At 38.8% G+C, this 18,095-nt stretch overlaps 2 long non-coding RNA genes across 3 annotated transcripts in view; one reads left to right on the forward strand and one right to left on the reverse strand.

Annotated features, from left to right (window-relative positions):
- LOC108445038 overlaps window positions 1–1,769 on the forward strand; it is an 8,025-nt gene extending 6,256 nt beyond the window's left edge. For both annotated transcript variants that reach the window (XR_001859777.1, XR_001859776.1), the window contains one exon: window positions 142–1,769. This is a non-coding gene — a long non-coding RNA (uncharacterized LOC108445038). The remainder of the gene's footprint in view (window positions 1–141) is intronic.
- A 6,326-nt stretch (window positions 1,770–8,095) lies between these two features.
- On the reverse strand, window positions 8,096–17,382 carry LOC108445039. The gene is made up of 3 exons (XR_001859778.1): window positions 13,190–17,382; window positions 10,539–10,632; window positions 8,096–8,899 (listed from the first exon to the last, which is right to left on the reverse strand). It is a non-coding gene; the product is annotated as an uncharacterized LOC108445039 (long non-coding RNA).
- Between the last annotated feature and the right edge of the window lie 713 nt (window positions 17,383–18,095).

The following is an 18,095-nucleotide window of genomic DNA, read 5'->3' on the forward strand; positions in this document are numbered from 1 at the left end:
TCTTATGTTTGGCTATTGGCCGTATATTAATAATTCAGTTTTTGTCTTCAGTAAAATGCACTTTTTCACTAGATACAAAAAATGAGATTCTTATCTATTTTGACTGAAGATTTTGATGATTTTTTAAATTTTTTTTTTCAGTCTTCTTCTGCTTTGAGGATTTATGAATTTATTTATTCAGAAGATCCCCTACCCACTAACATCCCAATGTGACTTTGCATATCTGAGTAGTTCTACCAACACCATCAAGATTACTCACCATCTGAGAATCTGTATGTGTACTTTCCTGAAGGAGAGCTCAAGGATCTGATCTGCTAAGATCAAGCACTCTCCGGGCTACTGACTAAACATCACCTGCAAGGATGTGGTCCTTTTCAGAGTCATGACCCAGGAACACCAGCAAATATTCATCTCCATGTGGAAGAAACATTCATCTTAATGTGGAAGGGGGAAGGCTCAAGGCTGAGGATTGAGTCTACTAACTGTAATCTAAAATGTAATCCTTGAGCTCCTAAATGCTTATAGATATCAAACTTATTTCATCAGTTCCAGAAAAACATTACCACTTCTGCTAGACAGAAACAGGCAGACAAAATTTTGCTTTTTTTATCTGTTTATGAACCTTGAAGCCAGAAGACAGGCACAACCTTGTTAGGGATTTTGAAATTAAGACGGGGAAAAAATCCTTCTTCTGAATTGTTGTATGCATAAAAAACCCAACAGCATGATACTTTGTGGTCCCCATGTACCCTGAGATTTGAAGATTTTTAAGCTGGTTCCCCCAGAGCTCTAGGATTTCTGCCACTAATTCTGAATGCTCTCAACACTGATACTCAGTTTTCTTGGTGAAGGAGATAGGTGGTGGCAATTCTATAGCTTCCACTTACTCCTGTAATTTGAAAAAAAGTGTTGAGGGCAATTCTCACCATATTTTAAGAATTTAAAGTGGGTCAGCTTTTGGTCTACATGGATTGATGGAGCCCTTCAAATAGGCTCCAGCTATAGCACAGTATTAATCACTGTACCAGACAAAAAAATACATTGTTTCCTTGCTGAGAATAGCATGTTTTCCTTTGCTTATGAATTGATCCCTGAAAGGTTCCTCATGGGAATATGTTTGTTCTTTCTTTCTTTGCTTCTTTCTTTCCTTCTAAGGCAAAATGGCTTTAAACTACAGTTGTGCAAATCTGTAGGAAACTCCAGAACTCGTTGATCCATAGGCAGCATAGGTATTAATCTACCTGGGCTGGGAGACTAAAAGAATGAATGGTTAATTAAATAGCCTTGGGGTTATTTTCAAAACAGCATTGTAAGCAGTGATGGGCAAACCTCAAAATGTTTTTATACTGGCTTCAGTTCAGATCAACTTCCTAAATTTCATAGACTGATCTGCTCATTGGAAGCATGCATAAGAGGGAAAAATACTTAGAGGCAATATTTTAAGTTAGACCAATCAGGCCAGTAGTAAAAAATGAGAAAATATTTAGAAAATGTATTTTATTCTTGTGTCTGAGACTCAATACACATTCCAAATACATTTAAATGTACCTATAAGAGAAAGAATGGGTGTTTGGACAGTTTTCCAAATATTCCTCAATGGAAAATGCAAAATTTATTATTAAATTTTATTTTCAAAGTTACTATTTAGTGTTTTGCAAAACTGGTAACACTGTCAATGCAATACGTTTTTTTTATTCTTCTCACAGCTTTTAGTTCTTGTTGCTTCCAGTAAATGAAAAGACCTTCATAAACTGACACGCATGATGATACTGGCAAATCCCTCGGGATCATTTCTTTTGTGACACCAACAAAATAGAAGAGTGGAGAGATGTCTGAGTATAGATTTTGTACATCAGCTTCCATGATACATAAATCGACCCATAAACTGTATATATTCATGTATCTCCCCCTCCCTGCTCTTTGTTCTTTGCTTATTGCATATTTTGCCAATGCAGTAAAACTGCTGGATGACACAAACTTATTCTACGAGGCTTTAAGCTAAGCAAGGGCACGGTAAAACCATCCTACAATGCAGAGCCCCATTTAATTTATGTTGCCTCTACCTGAGGCTTGTCACTGTGTTAACGGCACCTATGTCTGTCTATTTCATTGCTTTTGATCATCTCAAAGGGCAGGAAGGAGCAAGAGAATGCACAAAAATTTGTCTTTCCAGTATATAATGAAGACATAAACTCAGATTTAAAGCTGTTAGAGGCTGCCTATTATTGTACTATCAAATAATGGAGCTCCTTCCTGTGAAGTGCTTCTGGATGTGATGGCACGAGAAATAATGTGACATTACTTGAGTAAATGGGTGGATAAAACAATTGCAATGATTTCTGTCAGGGTTTTAAGGGTGGCCTGCATGCACTTTGGTCATGCAGTTTCTGCTGCAGCTTGGCACTGTTCTAGCTCTAACATTAATAGATCCCTCTTAGATCTAACAGCCAGATGGTCAGCAGTTGCGCTCTTGAAGTTACGCCAGGATATTTGTACACACATATTCTTTCTGCAAGCCAGTGCTATAAGGTCATAGGAAGAACAAGGTCAGAAGTGATTCGTCTCATGTTTTTTGGGGTGTGCGTTGGCCTGAGTGGCCACACACAGTTGCTGAGCAGCAAACAGAAGAAGTGGAGATAATAATTCATAACAAGCCAGCTATTAATTGAATTTTTGAGTCTTCTTATGTTTGCAAATTGTCCATGAACATACCCTGATTTTCCGGAATGCATTTGTTACTCAGAGTTATTTGCTGACACAGGAAACAGAAACCACAGAAATGCTGGCTGGGGCTTACCCTTATTTCTTAAAGGCTAAGCAGAATAGCCATCAACTAGGCACTTACCATGAGGCCTGGTGACAGAAAAATGGAGTGTAAAGTCAAAATATATGAAGCTGAAAGATAGAGATACCCATCATAAAAGAGTTTGCAGCCTCTTGACCTCAGCAATATTACCAGCTACATGCCATAACTTGATCTTTGGCATTAAACACTCTGCTGAGTAGGTGTTTGCTGTGTTACCACCTTCCTGGATGTTTTTTTGTAGCTGTCTTAACCCTTGGGCTGCTGCCAAGCTCCTCCTACATCTCTTCCTCTTGACATATATTTTCAACTCTTTAGGTAAATTTTGGTTACAAAACCTCCTGAAAGAAACTTGGAGCTCCTTCCCAGACATTTTATTAATAATTTGAAGATAAAGATACCCTTGTAAGTGTACTTGTTCAACCATTTTGATCAACTATTTTCAGCCACAGTATAATTTTTGTCTGCCTCTGCTGCTTTTATCTGGAAACATGCACATGTACATGAAGTTATGTCCTGAAGCACTTACAGTCTGAAGACAGAAGAGGAAGGAAGACAATAGGGAACATAACTTCTGTACTTCCTTTTTGGCATGCCTGTGGCTCACTTTAGAACTTCTAGCCTTTGCCTTAAACCTGTAACATCCTGGATAACCTCAGACACCTTTAGGGGCCAGTTTGTTAAATACCTGCTGTGATGCCCCTACTTCAGAGGAGCACAAAAGACAGTGCTACTCACTCACAATCTCTGCCATTTAGAAACTTGCCATTGCCATAGTGACAAATCTGAAAACCACTTTCAATTTTTATTTCTCACTCCTTTTCATATCTCAGAATGCAGACTAAATTTCCCCCCTCCCTTTCCTTTTTTTTTTTTTTAAATGTTGAACTGGGAATTGTTTTGAGTAGCTCCATTTTCAGTGCATATTCCTGGCCTAGCAGAACACTAATGAATAGCTCGCTTGTGAGAAGTGTAGGCAGAAGGAATGTGATCGCAGGCAAATTTCACTAGGAACTGAAACAAACATTCACAGAGAATATTTTCTGGTGTTCAGTCACACTGGCTAACCATTAATTGATGGGAATAAGTATCTCTAGTTAAATGCAGTATCTAAGTAACAGAGCTGTATAACACACATTGCCGTGTTGCACTTATCATATTGCTTCCACATGTGAGCAGAGAGGCTGTATGAAAAGCAGCTTCACAGGTGCAATGCAGGGTGGTCTAACAGGTGCAAGAAGCCTTTGAAATCTCCTCTCCCTCTTATTCTCCCTATCTTCAGAAAAAAAATCCTAAAACAGAAGGGATAGTGTTGTGGGAGTTTCTTGTTTATTTGCCCTTTTAGAAAGGATTTAGGGGTTAAAATGGATGAAAAGAAGAATACAAGTCAATGTAGTTATATTATTAGAGTATCATACCAAGATATCATCATAGAACAGGTGAATTTTGCCCTCAGAAAATGTCTTTTCAGTTGGGCTGGTCCTTAGGTTAGGTTTGCACAGTAAAAGTATGATCCCATTTCCTTATTCAGTCACAGAGAAGCTGCCTTGAAGTCAACTACTGCCTGCTGGTCACTTGCCACTGCTTGTCAGGAATGAGCATAGAAGGCCAGGAAGACCAAATATATCCCTTTCAGAAATCTTCATGGCTTTTCCAGTTATCAGTGTGGCGTCTGTGATTCCATTACAGGTATGTTGCTATTTGGTAATCACTACTAATTAGGACAAAGTTTTTTTCCTTTTCCTTTGTCTGACAATGAATCTACTATGATGAAGAAACCTGAAAACAGCCACTGGAGCAATGGAGATGGGTTTCTGTGCTTAGGGGAGTGTGTGGTAGTAACTAGAAGCAGTATAGTGTAGCTGTCTGCTTTCTTTTATGATTTTCAAAGAGAGCTAGACTCATCCTCATGCCAGCTTCTAATGTTCTCTGAAGACAGAGCCAGTGGAGTGAGACATGCTGCTCCCGTGCCTCAAGTTATCTTATCAGCTTCTACTCTTGATCCCTGGGATGCAAGGGAATTTCTAGCATAAACCTTAAGCACTCCCACAAGCCACCAAGTCATCTTAAATGCAGAAATTATTAAGCTTCTTAATTTAGAGACTTTATTTCTTAAGCCTGAATCTCTCTCCAGAAAGTGGGTGAGAAAAGTCAAACATTTATTAGAACAGTCAATTATCTGACTGAGTTCAGCTTCGCTGTAAATAACTTTTCTCCTTTCTCATGAATGTTTGCCCACTCTCTGCTCTCTCCATTTTAGGAAAAACTTTCCCAGAATTTGAAATTTTAGGAAAAATATAAGAATGTGTGCAAATAAATAAAGTCTGGAGTTCTAGTAAAATACATACCTTTCATGGATACAGGCAGGATGATCCCACAACTGATTTACCTTGCAGAACTTCTGTGCCCTAACCTTAGCTCAGCAAATGGGACATTGGACTACTCTATGTCATCTCAGCTTGCTGGGCAAAATATAATCCATGAATTACTTGGAGCAGTGTCAGGAAATACAGTATTCCTGGTCTGAAACTGGTATAGATGTCATCAAAGTATTATTGCTGTGAAAATGAAAAAAATAAATACAATAAATCTGTCACATAAATGCCATCTCTATTACCTTATGGGATACCTTTCTTGAGTTTTATACTCACGCATGTAGTACTGCATATTAAACTCCCAGCAGCAATGTGCACATGTTTTGCTGCTTAGGCCTAGTACAGTATTTTCTTCACCTTGCTCCGTCACCTTGTCTTTTACTGATTCCCTTCTTTCTTATTTGTTGCACTTACTGTTCTTCATTTCATTCTTACCTGCTTACCTGATAGTCATCTGACCTAGTTTTAAGATATGGATTAAAGCAAATCCTATAATATAAGTATTCTTGCTTTTCTGTATTCTGCTCTGTCATCTGTGTTTTCCTGGGATTTTGGATACTGGGGCTGGCTTTGGCTGAGAGAGCTTCTGTGTCTCTGAGACTTACCCCCTAAGCGACTGGGATCATGCTGTAAGCAACTTTGTTCTCCGAGTTCTTGGGTACCCATTATCTCACTGCTTCAAAAGCAGACTTAATTCTTCAACCTCTGAAGATAACTTTGTCTTTAATTATTCAGTCAGAAACTCCCACTGAGGTGAATGGGGGAGGGAGAAGGAAGATCCCTGTATATTTTAAATATATTTTAAATCAGAAATGCCTGTTTGAAAGATTTCTGGTTTTGCAGTGTTAACTCACTTGGGTAAACAAGCACTTAAATGGGAAAGAAGCAATCTCTTAACATTATTGGGTTAAAAAGCCCATAGAGATTTTTTCTGATGCAAATCCCTCTGCCAGTTTAGGAAGACTGGCAATGTCTGAGAACATTAATAAATAAAAGCAAACATGAACATCAAGGAAGAGAATGATCCTTGCTTGGTTTCCACTCTGTGATGATGAATTAAAATTACAGTTGAAGGAAATCAGCAAAGGGTTTCGTTAGTGTCCCAGGCTTAGAAAAGGTGTTGGATAATCAGGTGCCTTAGTTTAGCTTTTTATCTGTGTTTTTCTTTGTTTATGAAGCTCTCAGCTTACTTTTGTTTAACAGTTGGTAATCAAGTATTGTGTCTGATGCTGACTGCTCAGTGCTGTGGCTGATTTTCATGCCCTGTCTTGCCCCAAGACTTGCTTACTGATCCATACATTCCTTTGTAGGAATGCACCTGGATTTCCTCTCCCATTTTCACACTTGCATAGTTTTTTCTTTTGCAGGGTAATGGCTGTTATAATTGCTATGTGACATAGAGTCTAGAGGTCTATCCCAATGTGAAAGTTATATACATCACATTTTCAGGTATGAATTTCTATTTCTATATGCAAGGATGTAGTAATGGGGTTTAACTATTGTTACGACAGGATTTTAAAAAAGAGAACAACTTGTAGAAGGCAGTGAGTAGGTGTTCTTCATTTAAAACCACAACTTTATGGAAACAGTTGGCCTAAACTACAGGAACCTCTGGCCAACAACTGTGACCACACAGCTAAAGAGATTTTTATTTTCAAGTCTCCAATTAACAATCAAAAAGAATGAGGAAATGAGAGGGGTAAAATAAGAAATGAGAGTGTGGGCCTGCCTGAAGTGTGATACCCTGAACACTGGGCCATAACTTTGTGCTGTTGTGGCACTGGCTACTGCCCCTGCCATCCAGAAAGTGCCTCACGGTGGTGCTGGAGCTTTTGTCAGTCTCCTTGTGCGTGTGAAAGGAGTATACGCACACAGATACACCGTCCCAGGCAAGGCACTTCCACCAGACAAAGTGTGCCATTGAAATACAGGACAGGTGGCAGGTGCAAAAACCTATGAATACTTTATTTCTCTGCACACACCCACACATGGAAAAGAGGGAAACTTGGAAGTACCATTCCCCCAGACAAACCTGTAAAGATAGAAAACTGCTACTTTCTATCCAGGATTTTTTTTTTTTTTAAACTTAACTAGATGAGATTATGACAAAGAGCATCTCTAAAATAAACAGCTCTAGTGTAAGCAGCACAAATGGGCAGCATGTATGTATTCTCTGAAGAATAATGTACAACTACCATTCCAGATCTCCTGAGTTTTTTAATCTGAACCCTAGAGCTGAATTGCTGCATGGCTGTAAGCATACCACTGTGGGATAGATGTAACCTGCTCTCTGTCTGGCAGTGTTGGGAGTTAGCATCTAGGTGTGAGTGCAGGTCGTTAAGGACAGTCAAGCAGGCATGTCCGTCTTTTATCCCAAGGGGAGGGTACTCTTCTGCTTGCAGATCAGAGTCCCAAGGGCTTCCAGTCTTTATAGAACTAATAAAGGACTGGTGTGTCAGCCTTATTGCTTGCATACTTTTTATTTCTATGTATATTTTTTGATGCTTTGAATTAAAATTAATCCCATGAATAATGTACATATAGTACTTTAAAACAGTTGCATTTCCTAGCCTGCACCCTACTACCTGTTTTCCTACTACCTATGGTTACCAAAATTATTTTATTATTGGTTTGTGGTTATTTGGCTTTGTGGTAAAGAAGAAAGCCTGGCATTCCATGTGAAAGCCTGGTTTCCTGACAGAGAGCTTGAGTTTTCAGTGTTTTCATGTTACAATATACCTAACTGAATGCTTACTCTTTCAAAAACAAGTTTACTTGAATTAATATGCATGCCAGTCCCAATATTACTGTAATCAGCTTTTTTAATTTCAGAAAAAATATTTGCATTTATTTTTAGAGAAATTTATTGATACTTGAACAGTTCTACTGATGCTAGGGGAGTCCCCAGCCTAAAATACATGTCTAAATACTCATACAATTTTTGCTTAAGCAAATATTTTTTCACAGTCAGGCAACACTTACTAACCAACATTTACTCAGATCAATATATTTTAATTGAAACTAATGGCAGATAGCTTAAACCAACAGATTTTTCACTGAACTAAGTACATAAAATCAATACATTGCCAAAACCTGGGAGATCTTGTATAAAAAGGTATTTTTATTCTTAGCTAAATTAATTTATTGAAACATATGAATATTACCAGTAATCAAAATACTGACATTCAGACACTGCTCATGGCATCAGTACATTCAGAAAACTTTAGGCAAACTTACATAAAGCCATATGAAATAAGGAGTTAACTTGCTGAAAGTTAAGAAACAAGAGGCTTGGGGTTGATATTCCTTCTCTTTGCTACAAACTGCCTCGTCTTGGGTGAAGTCCTTAGAGGACTAATTTAGGCCTGAACTTTCCCAACTGACACCAGCACAGTAAGCCAGGCTCCTCTCTGCTCAGCCATGTCCCATGTGCAATCACCTGGTAGAGGTGACTCAATACACTGATTATTCTGGGAGTGTACAACCAACATGGCCACTTCAACCAAGTAGCTCAAGTTTGGTAAAAGCCGTCATTAGCAGCTGATATTGCAAAATTTGTCAGTGCAAGAGAGAATTAGGTACCTCGATACCCATGGAGATCAGCACACCTCTTATCTATCCACAGATAAGGTTCCTGTATACAGAACAAGGACAGCAGCACCTCTCCAAAGTGTGCCTTCTTTGACTCGAATCTTTTGGGCTGGGGACCATCGCTGACTTTCTGCTGAGACAACACATCACAACAGGGTCTCAGTCACAGGTATTATGACAGCAAGCTGACTTGATAAATATAGAAATTGGAAGAATTGGTGACTTAAGTGAGAAACTGATAGCATTTACCCATCTGCTGAATTCCTATTTTCAGTAGGAGATACACAAGAGCATAGGCACTACTGTGCGTAGGAGCGATGACACAAAGACAACTGGGTGGGATGGAGGCTGGCACACGGTCATCTGTTTTGGTATTCAGTTACAATTACAGCATAATTAGTCTACTAATTGCATGCCCAAGTTTAGTAGATGAATTTGTGTTTGTAATTACGGCTTATTGAAATGCACTGTGTTTTCAATGCTTGCCTCTGTTTCCATGTGAGAGTGAAATTTTCTTCTTCCACTCCCTTTGTGTTGATTGCACATGAAGAAATGTAAAAGATGACCATAGCCCACGCAGGCAAGTATGTCAGACCCTCGCAAAAATAGCAGCCAGACTGTAACCATCAGTTCTGCAATCACATCTGTGGGAGTTCCTGGCCTCAGGTGCAGCTTTGTTGGCTTCAGAGAAACCTGTGCAGTGTCAAGGGCCATCCTTGCTTACAGTCATGCTGGGGGAGGCAGAGCTCCTGCTACTCAAGTTATCACCTGTTGAAAATGGCCTTTCAAAAAGCAGCCTCCATCTTCTGCAAAGACATTTTCCAGTTCCAGACACAGAAAATTCTGCAACTGCCCCAATAACTTCGCAAAACTCTTCCTTGATCTTTTTCATGTGAAGTGAGTGAGCGAAAGCCACTAAAGCAATGTCATTTCTTAAGCAGAAGCATTGTCTTTCTTACAATCTACAGGGAAAATACTTCTTCCTTTTCTTCCATTTAGTTTCCCTGTACACAGCTGAGAAGCATAAGCTAAGTACTAAGGAAAGCACATTTAAGAAGAATCTTGGATGATGCTTTAAACAATGTACAGCTTTGTTTTTATTTGATAAACCTTCATAACCCCCCCCACATTCTTTGAAGTTTTGAAGTAGTTGCCAGGAGTTTCTGTCCCACGAGAAGGTAAGGTGGCAGCCACATGACATATGTGCAGGATTTTATGCATTCTACAAGAGGTTAGAGAGTCTGTCTCTTTCAGAGAGATGCCACTGTATTTATAAGATTGTCTGTACCAAGGGAGAATCAAACTGAAACTTGTAGCCTGTACATTCTGTAACAGTTTGGTTTAATTAAAATTAGACATGTTCCTAAGCAGAACTACAGATCAAAACATACTCTTCAAACTTTGGGGAAAACAGATAATGGAGTAGTACCCTTTTTTTCTTTTTTTTTGGGTCTAGCTTCCTTTAAAAAAAAAAATTGATTGCACAAAAACTTGGTGCTGACAACTAGGGAGCTATAGACTCCAAGTTCCTTGAAAACTAAGTAGATGGACCATACTATTTCACTTTCTATGTATCTATTCCCCATGATTTATGATGCCCACAGACCAAGATCTGAAAACTCAGGCCAAAATGCTGAAATGAAGAGCAGAGGAAGTAAACAACATTGACATTTCAGAGCAAAACCCTTTCAAGCTCAGTTATCCCTGTTGTTAAGGAAGCTACTGATGTAAGGGAAACTTTTGGAATGAAAAGACAAATAAAAAAGTACCTTTTAGGAGGAGCATGAAGCTGTTGATTCTTTCAAGAAATATATTCAGTATCTTATCTCTGCTCTTGCTTGGTTCAGCAAAAAAAGTTATTAACTGGAGAAAGAGAACAAAAAACGCCATAAAAAAATCCACCCCAAAGCAACACCCCAAAGCTAAACAAACAAATCTCAAACCAAAAGCAAACTTTTGCAGATTTCATAGGGCATCACAGTTGACAATTTTCATCTGAATATGGTTGGTTCCTTCCTGCATATCTTTGGTCAGCAGTGTTTCAAATCTGAGAAAAAATGTCTTCTTGTTCAGGTACTGTGAAATAGATGAAAGCATCTGAACAAAGAGGTAGGGCTCATTCTGTCATCTAGCCTCGCCTGTTATACTGTTTAGGTTTCTACACACTTTGGAGTCCTAATTATTTAGCTAGACCATAGACCATATCCTTTAAATAAGTAGCAATATGCATTTAACAAGTTCCTTCACAACTTAACAGTCAAGTGCCATTACGTATTTAACAAGTAAGTTAATTGAGATGTTGCACACAGAGCAATCCCCTTGTAAATTCAATTAATCCCTCACAACTGGCTCAGACTTGCTGCCCTTCAAATACTTGCACAGAGATTTAGAAAAGGTAGTATATTTAGTGAGGAGATGAAAGGGAGAGAGAGGTGACTAGTCTCTTGCGTTGGCTAGTCTTTGTGAAATGGCTGTTATGCCTGACAATTTTATGCATTGCATTGTGTAGGATACAACGTATCTATATCACTGTATCAGCTGTCAGCCTGAGCATCTGACTATCTCAGTCATGCACATGCAGTTTGCACCCGTGTCAGCCGTAGTTAATAACAGTGGTATCGTGTAGATGGATACATGTACAAAGCCTTGAGATAGAAAATATAAATTCAGAGTTTATTAATTATTACTAATAGATTAGGAGTGCTTTGGTTGATCTGATTTTGTGGGGTTTTGTAGCATCTCTTGTTTTTAAGGCAGTCTGTAAGATATAAACTCTCTACCCCACACACACCGTAGTCTGTCTTGTTGGTTAGTCCTAAACAAGAGTTGAAAAGAGAAAAGTCTTGCTAGCACAGAGAATCAGCACATTCTAATTACCCTGTTTTGTAGTACAAGGTGGGCTGGTGAGGTGACCTACAGCAGGAAGTCAGCACTTTTTGAGTGAGTACCAGCATATTTTTGCATTTGTTTGCTTCAGACTTCTATTCTCTTTCAAATGGATCAAGTTACCTTTCTTTGGAACTTTAGCTTTGTCCATTAGTACATCCCCAAAGAGTATTTTGTCAAACAAAGCAAAACACCTTGAAGACAATTCTAAGTTTTTTGAGAGTTATAGCCCATACTTTGTTTATGTATAGTGATTATTTATTGAGTTAGCACTCCCAAAAGGCAGATCTGGATACCAGAAAAATGCATTAGATAATTGCTACTTGGTTTGTTCTCCTGGTATTTTGTGGTATTTTTATGCTGTCTTAATGGCACCACCTGAGATTCTTTGGGCACAAAAATATTTTAAACTGTGATCGGTGATAAATTTTCAGGAAGTGCTTTTCAAATTCCCATAGTAAGAAGCTCTGCTGAAAATGTTCTTATGTCCAGGTTGTTGTTCTGGATAACATACTGACAAATGACTATACAAATCTTAGGACCATAAGAAAGACTGGGGAAAGAGATTATGATAATTCTGAACCTAAATCCTACAATGAACAAATGTTTCCATTTAATCTTTCTGACTTACTATATTTTGAAAATTAGAAAATAGTTTGCCATGTAATGCTTAGAAATACTTTCTTAGGTTATGCTCTCAGTCAGAGGTTTGCTAAGAATCACTTCTCTCTCCAAACATCACTCTCTTTAAGAACCCTGACAAGGACTCCTGGATTTAGAACATGTTGACAAGAATAAAACCACATTGAAAAGCTCAAAGGTCCAATAACACCTAACTCACTTCCACTATAAGCAGATAAATATCAACTATGAAAATACCAAGAGTTTCAAATTCAATAAATATAATACTGTATAATTTTCATGTGTCCATGACAGAGAATGCTGTCAGCACCTGAGGGAATCAAGAAAGCTTCAGGTATTTTGAGATCTGATGGCCAAGGAAGGCTAGCTCACCTTCTTAGATGGTTTTGGTAAGAACAATGCTGGAATAGCACAATAGATTATTCAGACACCAAACTGATGGTATCAATGATTTTTCATTACTCTATGCTCTATACGCCTCTTTTGGAACCAATGCTGACCACACAGCTTAGTATAATTGAGAGGCTGAGCTCTATTTCCATTTGATATTTTCTCTGCTTTTTCAATGATAATATTCACATACAATAGGAGGAGATAATAATACAAAATCTATATTACTCTGAAAACCATCTTTTGCTGTCTAAATCCATTGTATTCTTTGGGAGCTAGTTAGCTAATTATTAAAACAATATCTAAAAATAATCAACTTCCAGAAAAATTGGCAGGCCAAATTCAGTTCCCATTCATCCCCAGACAGCACCAGTGCATTGTAGTGTATGAGGGAGGATTATAGAAAACAGTGTCAAATTATTACTTTTCAACAGTGGGTAATTCATGTGTGGGTTGTAGGAAACAGCCTAATGGCTTTACAGACAGCCATTACACTCTTTACCTCCGCTTCATCTTGTTCCTTACTTGCCAGAGTCAAGCACAGCACGTGCTGCAGGAGGATCTGGGTATCCTTGCAAGACCTCTTTCATCTCTCATTGCAGATAGGATCTGGCAAAGAAGGAGGACCACATTATTTTAACACAAAGACAACTGTCACAATATTTCCCCAGTGGCCAATCACCCTGCAGGGGACAACTTCATCTATATTGTACCTGCTTAACATACTTCATTAACTCTGTCAATTACCAGCTACCTCAGCACCTTTTCTTTTGGCATTACACAATTTATTCTTTCCATGTCCCAAACAGTACCACAGGTCCTACTGCTTCATAATCCAAGTAAGGAGATATTAATCTTAGAAATGTGTATTAGAACAATTAAAATAGATTTTCAAGATGGTTTATGGCTTGTTTTATCATGGTGTTCAGTACCTACTACTATTTTTGAATTTTAAATATACGGGAGAGTTCCCTCTAAAAAGAAGATATATGTCTTTTAGAGGGGACTATATTTTTCTTTGACAGAGACTTTCCATAGAAGTTCTCACTTCCAAGTATAGCAGCAAACTTTTCTAGTTTAACATACTCTTTCAAGATAAATTTTAAAGGTAAATACACAGAGACTTGACTTTAGTCACCTCATTGAGGCTTGCTAGGCTAGGAGCTAAGGAACATATTTACCCTGGGCTCTTTCTGCAGGCACTGGAGACAGACTTGCCCTTCTGAATAGAAAGTCAGCCTACCTGAGCCAAACTATACTCACTGACTTGCGTGAGACTCTGCTCCTCACCACAGAGCCTTAGTTAAGTGGCTTTTCATTAAATGTGTCACTTAGAATATCTTTGTGAGAAGCAGGACTTTTGGTTTTATGGAGACAGTTCAAGAGGCTGGAGTTTCAGGTGGCTGCAAGGGCCAGCAGAAAGGTGGGTTTGGATGAGGAGTTAAAATTTGAGGATGAGGGTTAAGATGACATTAAGGTTGGGTCTCCAAATGCAGGAACAGATATGGAACAGGAGGAAGGGGGCTTGAGAGTTCCAGACCAGCAAAGCTGTGGGAGGGTCCATGGATAGAAGGTGTAAAACTAGAAGGCGCACTTGTTTGAGCTAGCACTTACCAGTGTATCTAATTTTCTGCTTGAATATTAAGCTCTGCTTACGCTAATCAACTTCAGTGCATGAGCCCAGATCACCAGACAAAGGAGCTTGTGGGGGCAGTGTTGGGTACAAAAGAGCGCCACTCACAACTGAGCACAACTCCACAATTCCCCACCGCCGCTGTGGGGCAAGAACAGAATTACAGGACTGCTCCCTGCTTCCCTCCCTCACACTCTTCTCTTTCTCCCTCTTTTATTTTCTTTTCTTCTACCTGGAATATGACAGGTTTCTTCAAAGGATACTTTTGAAACTAAGAAAACCTGTATTTTCACAGAAAAAATCAAACAGTAAATGACCTAATGCCTGTTACAAAGACATCTGATTAAAGCAAATTCAACATACAGTTTAGAACAGACTAGCATCAAACGTTCTGAAAAGGAACAGATGAACCAAGAAAATTGAAAGTCAATGGAAATCCTAAATACCTCCTGATTACATAGAGTTTTCCCAGTCATTTTTCAAAAGGAGCAAGGGATATCTGATCGCTCAGCTCCTGCTCTAATTAGGTTGAAAGGCAAATCCTTCAGAAAAGGGAAGCATGGCTAGAGGTTACCCATTGCAGTTGTGGAGTCTGTTGTGAAGTTGAAGGTTTCTGCAGGCTTCAGCTTTCCAAAGTAATATTTCTTCCAACTGAATATTTTTGCTGCTTCTCCTTTTCTGTTCATGTTTTCTTTTTTTCTACCTGAATCAGTATGCTTCTTCCAGATGTAGCTGCTGCATACTTCTGCAGGTATTGATCAGGGCACTCTGATCGGTTGGACAGAAAATGACATTACCTGTCATCTTTTCCCATGCTACAGAATTGTAAAATGTGAGGTTTCAGTACATTAATTAGCTTCAAAATACTATAACTGCATATTAAGGAACAGCAGATACCTATTGCCATATGCTACATTTGTACCTTCACTACCCTTCAAGACACCTCTAGGGGTATTACAGCATTCCAAGTACAGTTGGAATGTGTGTATAGCCTAAATATGTAAGGAAGAAGGGTCTCCAGAGTGAGGATTGTGTCTGCAACAAATGAACATTCTTTTTTAACACTTCCTTAATAATGCTGTCTGGGCTAAGATTCCTTTTAATATTGGTAGGAAAAACAGTCAAAGTGAATTCTCTAATTGCAGTAAAAATAAAACCTTGTGATTCTCTGATGTGCCCATAACTTGAATTTTTGAATTAATGCAGGAAGGGTTTAGGGAGTTGCAATATGCCAAACTACTTCCACTTCTGTAAAAGCTGTTTGTTCATGGCCAGGTGTAGTACTTTTTTTTTTCCCTTTCTTTTTTCTCTCCCCTTAAATAAAAATGAACACTGTGCAAACACCAGCTGACTCCTTTTTAATCTGTCAGCACATTCTTTACATCTGTGCATAAACACTATTATCACAAACTCAGAGTGTTACTGCAAAAATTAACAGAGTCCTCAAAATGTACTCTCTGCAGTCTCCATTGGAATACAACTTTAATGCGTTAATGTGAGCTCTAGGAGGAAAAAAGAAAGGCTTTTCATTTTCACAGAAGGTTAACCAGGGCTTCCTTCACTATCATGTGTATGCACAGGGTAAATATTTTGTACTTAGTACAGTATTGTCTTTTGACATATAGTTGGCCTCAATAATGCTTCCTATTGTGTTCACTTAAAATATTAACCATTGATGAAAAGACATGGTCTGAGGGAGAATGATACAGGACATGGCATTTTTTCAGAGATTTTTAAAGATTACCATTTAGAATGGAACTTCTAGCTAGGTATTAGTGTGTCTGTACGTAGGAAAAAACCACAGTCATATTTTTCATGTTTATAGGGATGACCTTTTATGTTATAGTACAATGCTTTGAAGCACAGTTATTTTAATTGCTTTATATGCCTATTGAGACCATTCTGCATGTCACTTTGTTATATATAGCACTGAGTCACATATGTTTGGTCAATGAATCTTTTGCTGCCTTGATATTTATGTTAAACTCTGAGCAGGAGTCGTGGTAACATTGTACTCTGGGTTTTGCTGTTGGTGTTTTCTTGTTGTAGGTTTTTTACTGTCACTCTAGCTGTATACCTAATGAGGTGACAGGAAGAATTAAAAATGACAGATTGTTTTGGCTGCAGTGGGGCTGTCTGAGCTATATTTTCCTGTAATATAGCTCAATAAACCCAGCTTGTGGAAAACCCTCTGCATGTGATTCACTGCTGCAGCAAGGGTCCGGACGGAGGTTTAAGGGAGAGCCGTGGTTGGGCCGGGCCGCACGGACGGGACTCGGCGCCCCGGGGCACCGGCAGCTCTGGGGATGCGCACGGCTGCTCGGGCCACCAAGGGCGGCTCCCAAAACCATCTGATTAGAAGTCCTGAGGGTTGGCTACGGCACCCTTATTTCACTCCGAACAGTTTGTAACACTGTAGCTTTCAGTCCGTAATGCCTCTGAAGTGTGGCGGCACCTTCTCCAGACAGACCCTCGGAAATGGGAAGCACTGGGAACGCGGTGGCCATTGCGGGGATTCAAGGCAGCCTCTGTGTCTGTGGCAATAAATATCTCAGCATCCACGTGCCATTTTGCTGCTGTGTTCCTGGTGGCAGCATAAAAGGTATCAGAAGAGATTCCTCAGGACAGAATGGTTAACTACAGGTGTTAGACTGATAGCTGTGTAATTAAGAAAAAAGATCTGTCATGTCACAGAGTGTGCAGAATAAATTCCAGATATCCACGCATAATCTTTCAAAGTGCCTTTATCTCCAGAGCCAGAAAGGGTGACCACAGAATACCCTGAACCCAATTATGTACTTTCTGATTATCATATTTTTATTTCTCAAGACACAGGGCTAATAAGAAAGATCAAAAAATGTTTGAACCAGAGTAATTTCTAATGTCAAGAACTAGTTATTCTTACAACAAGCTCCCAGGTCTTGGCAATGTAAGCAGTTCTCTGTTTGGTTTGATTCCTCTTGGGGAGTGGAAACGAGGGACTAGGAGATTTAAAGTGACTTTGTACTGTGGAACCAACACATGCTTTTGAGACCCGCATTTGACACTGGTTTTGAGGTGGTTTGTTTCTTCTTATTTTATTTTATTTTATTTTGTTTTATCTTATTTTATTTTATTTTATTTTATTTTATTTTATTTTTGGAGTTTGGGATGGCAGAGTGATGTTGGTTTGATTATTTCTTTTTCTTTTTCTTTTAATTTTTTTCTTTTTCTTTGTTTTTTTTTTTAATATCATTTCCCAGAGAGAAAACTGCAGAGGAATTTCAGCCTATCACCATCAGGGAGTTTCTGTTCAGTTCTTTGGATCGAAATAACTCAATCAGGTAAGAGTCTGCAGGAGGGATGAATCCAAAATACAAAATCCACATCAGAAATTTACTTTAGGAGGAAAAGGAATGTTGCCAATAAAATGAGCAATAAAAGGGGGAGGGCAAAGAGGTGGATTCCTCTGCAGTAGGAAATAAAAAAAATGTCTGCTTTCCAAATGATTATTTGAAAAAGGATTCAGAGGGCACCTGACTTTATTGTTCGTACAGTTCCTCATGTTCAAGTAGCAGTGCACATATGGATGTTATGGAAAACCATGTGCTTCCCCACAGCTGATGTTCTGCAAATATGATTTCCTACATGGGAGAAAACAGCTTGAGCCTGTAGGTCTCTGTTTTTTGGCTAGAAGACATAAAGGTAGCTGTTGTGGCCTGCTTTCTTCAGATGCTGAGCAGTGATAAATTCAGGTGAAGTTGGGGGAGCCATACATACCAATCCTATGTTTTTA

This window comes from Corvus brachyrhynchos, unplaced genomic scaffold, assembly GCF_000691975.1.
Source record: "Corvus brachyrhynchos isolate BGI_N302 unplaced genomic scaffold, ASM69197v1 scaffold80, whole genome shotgun sequence".
NCBI classification, from domain to species: domain Eukaryota; kingdom Metazoa; phylum Chordata; class Aves; order Passeriformes; family Corvidae; genus Corvus; species Corvus brachyrhynchos.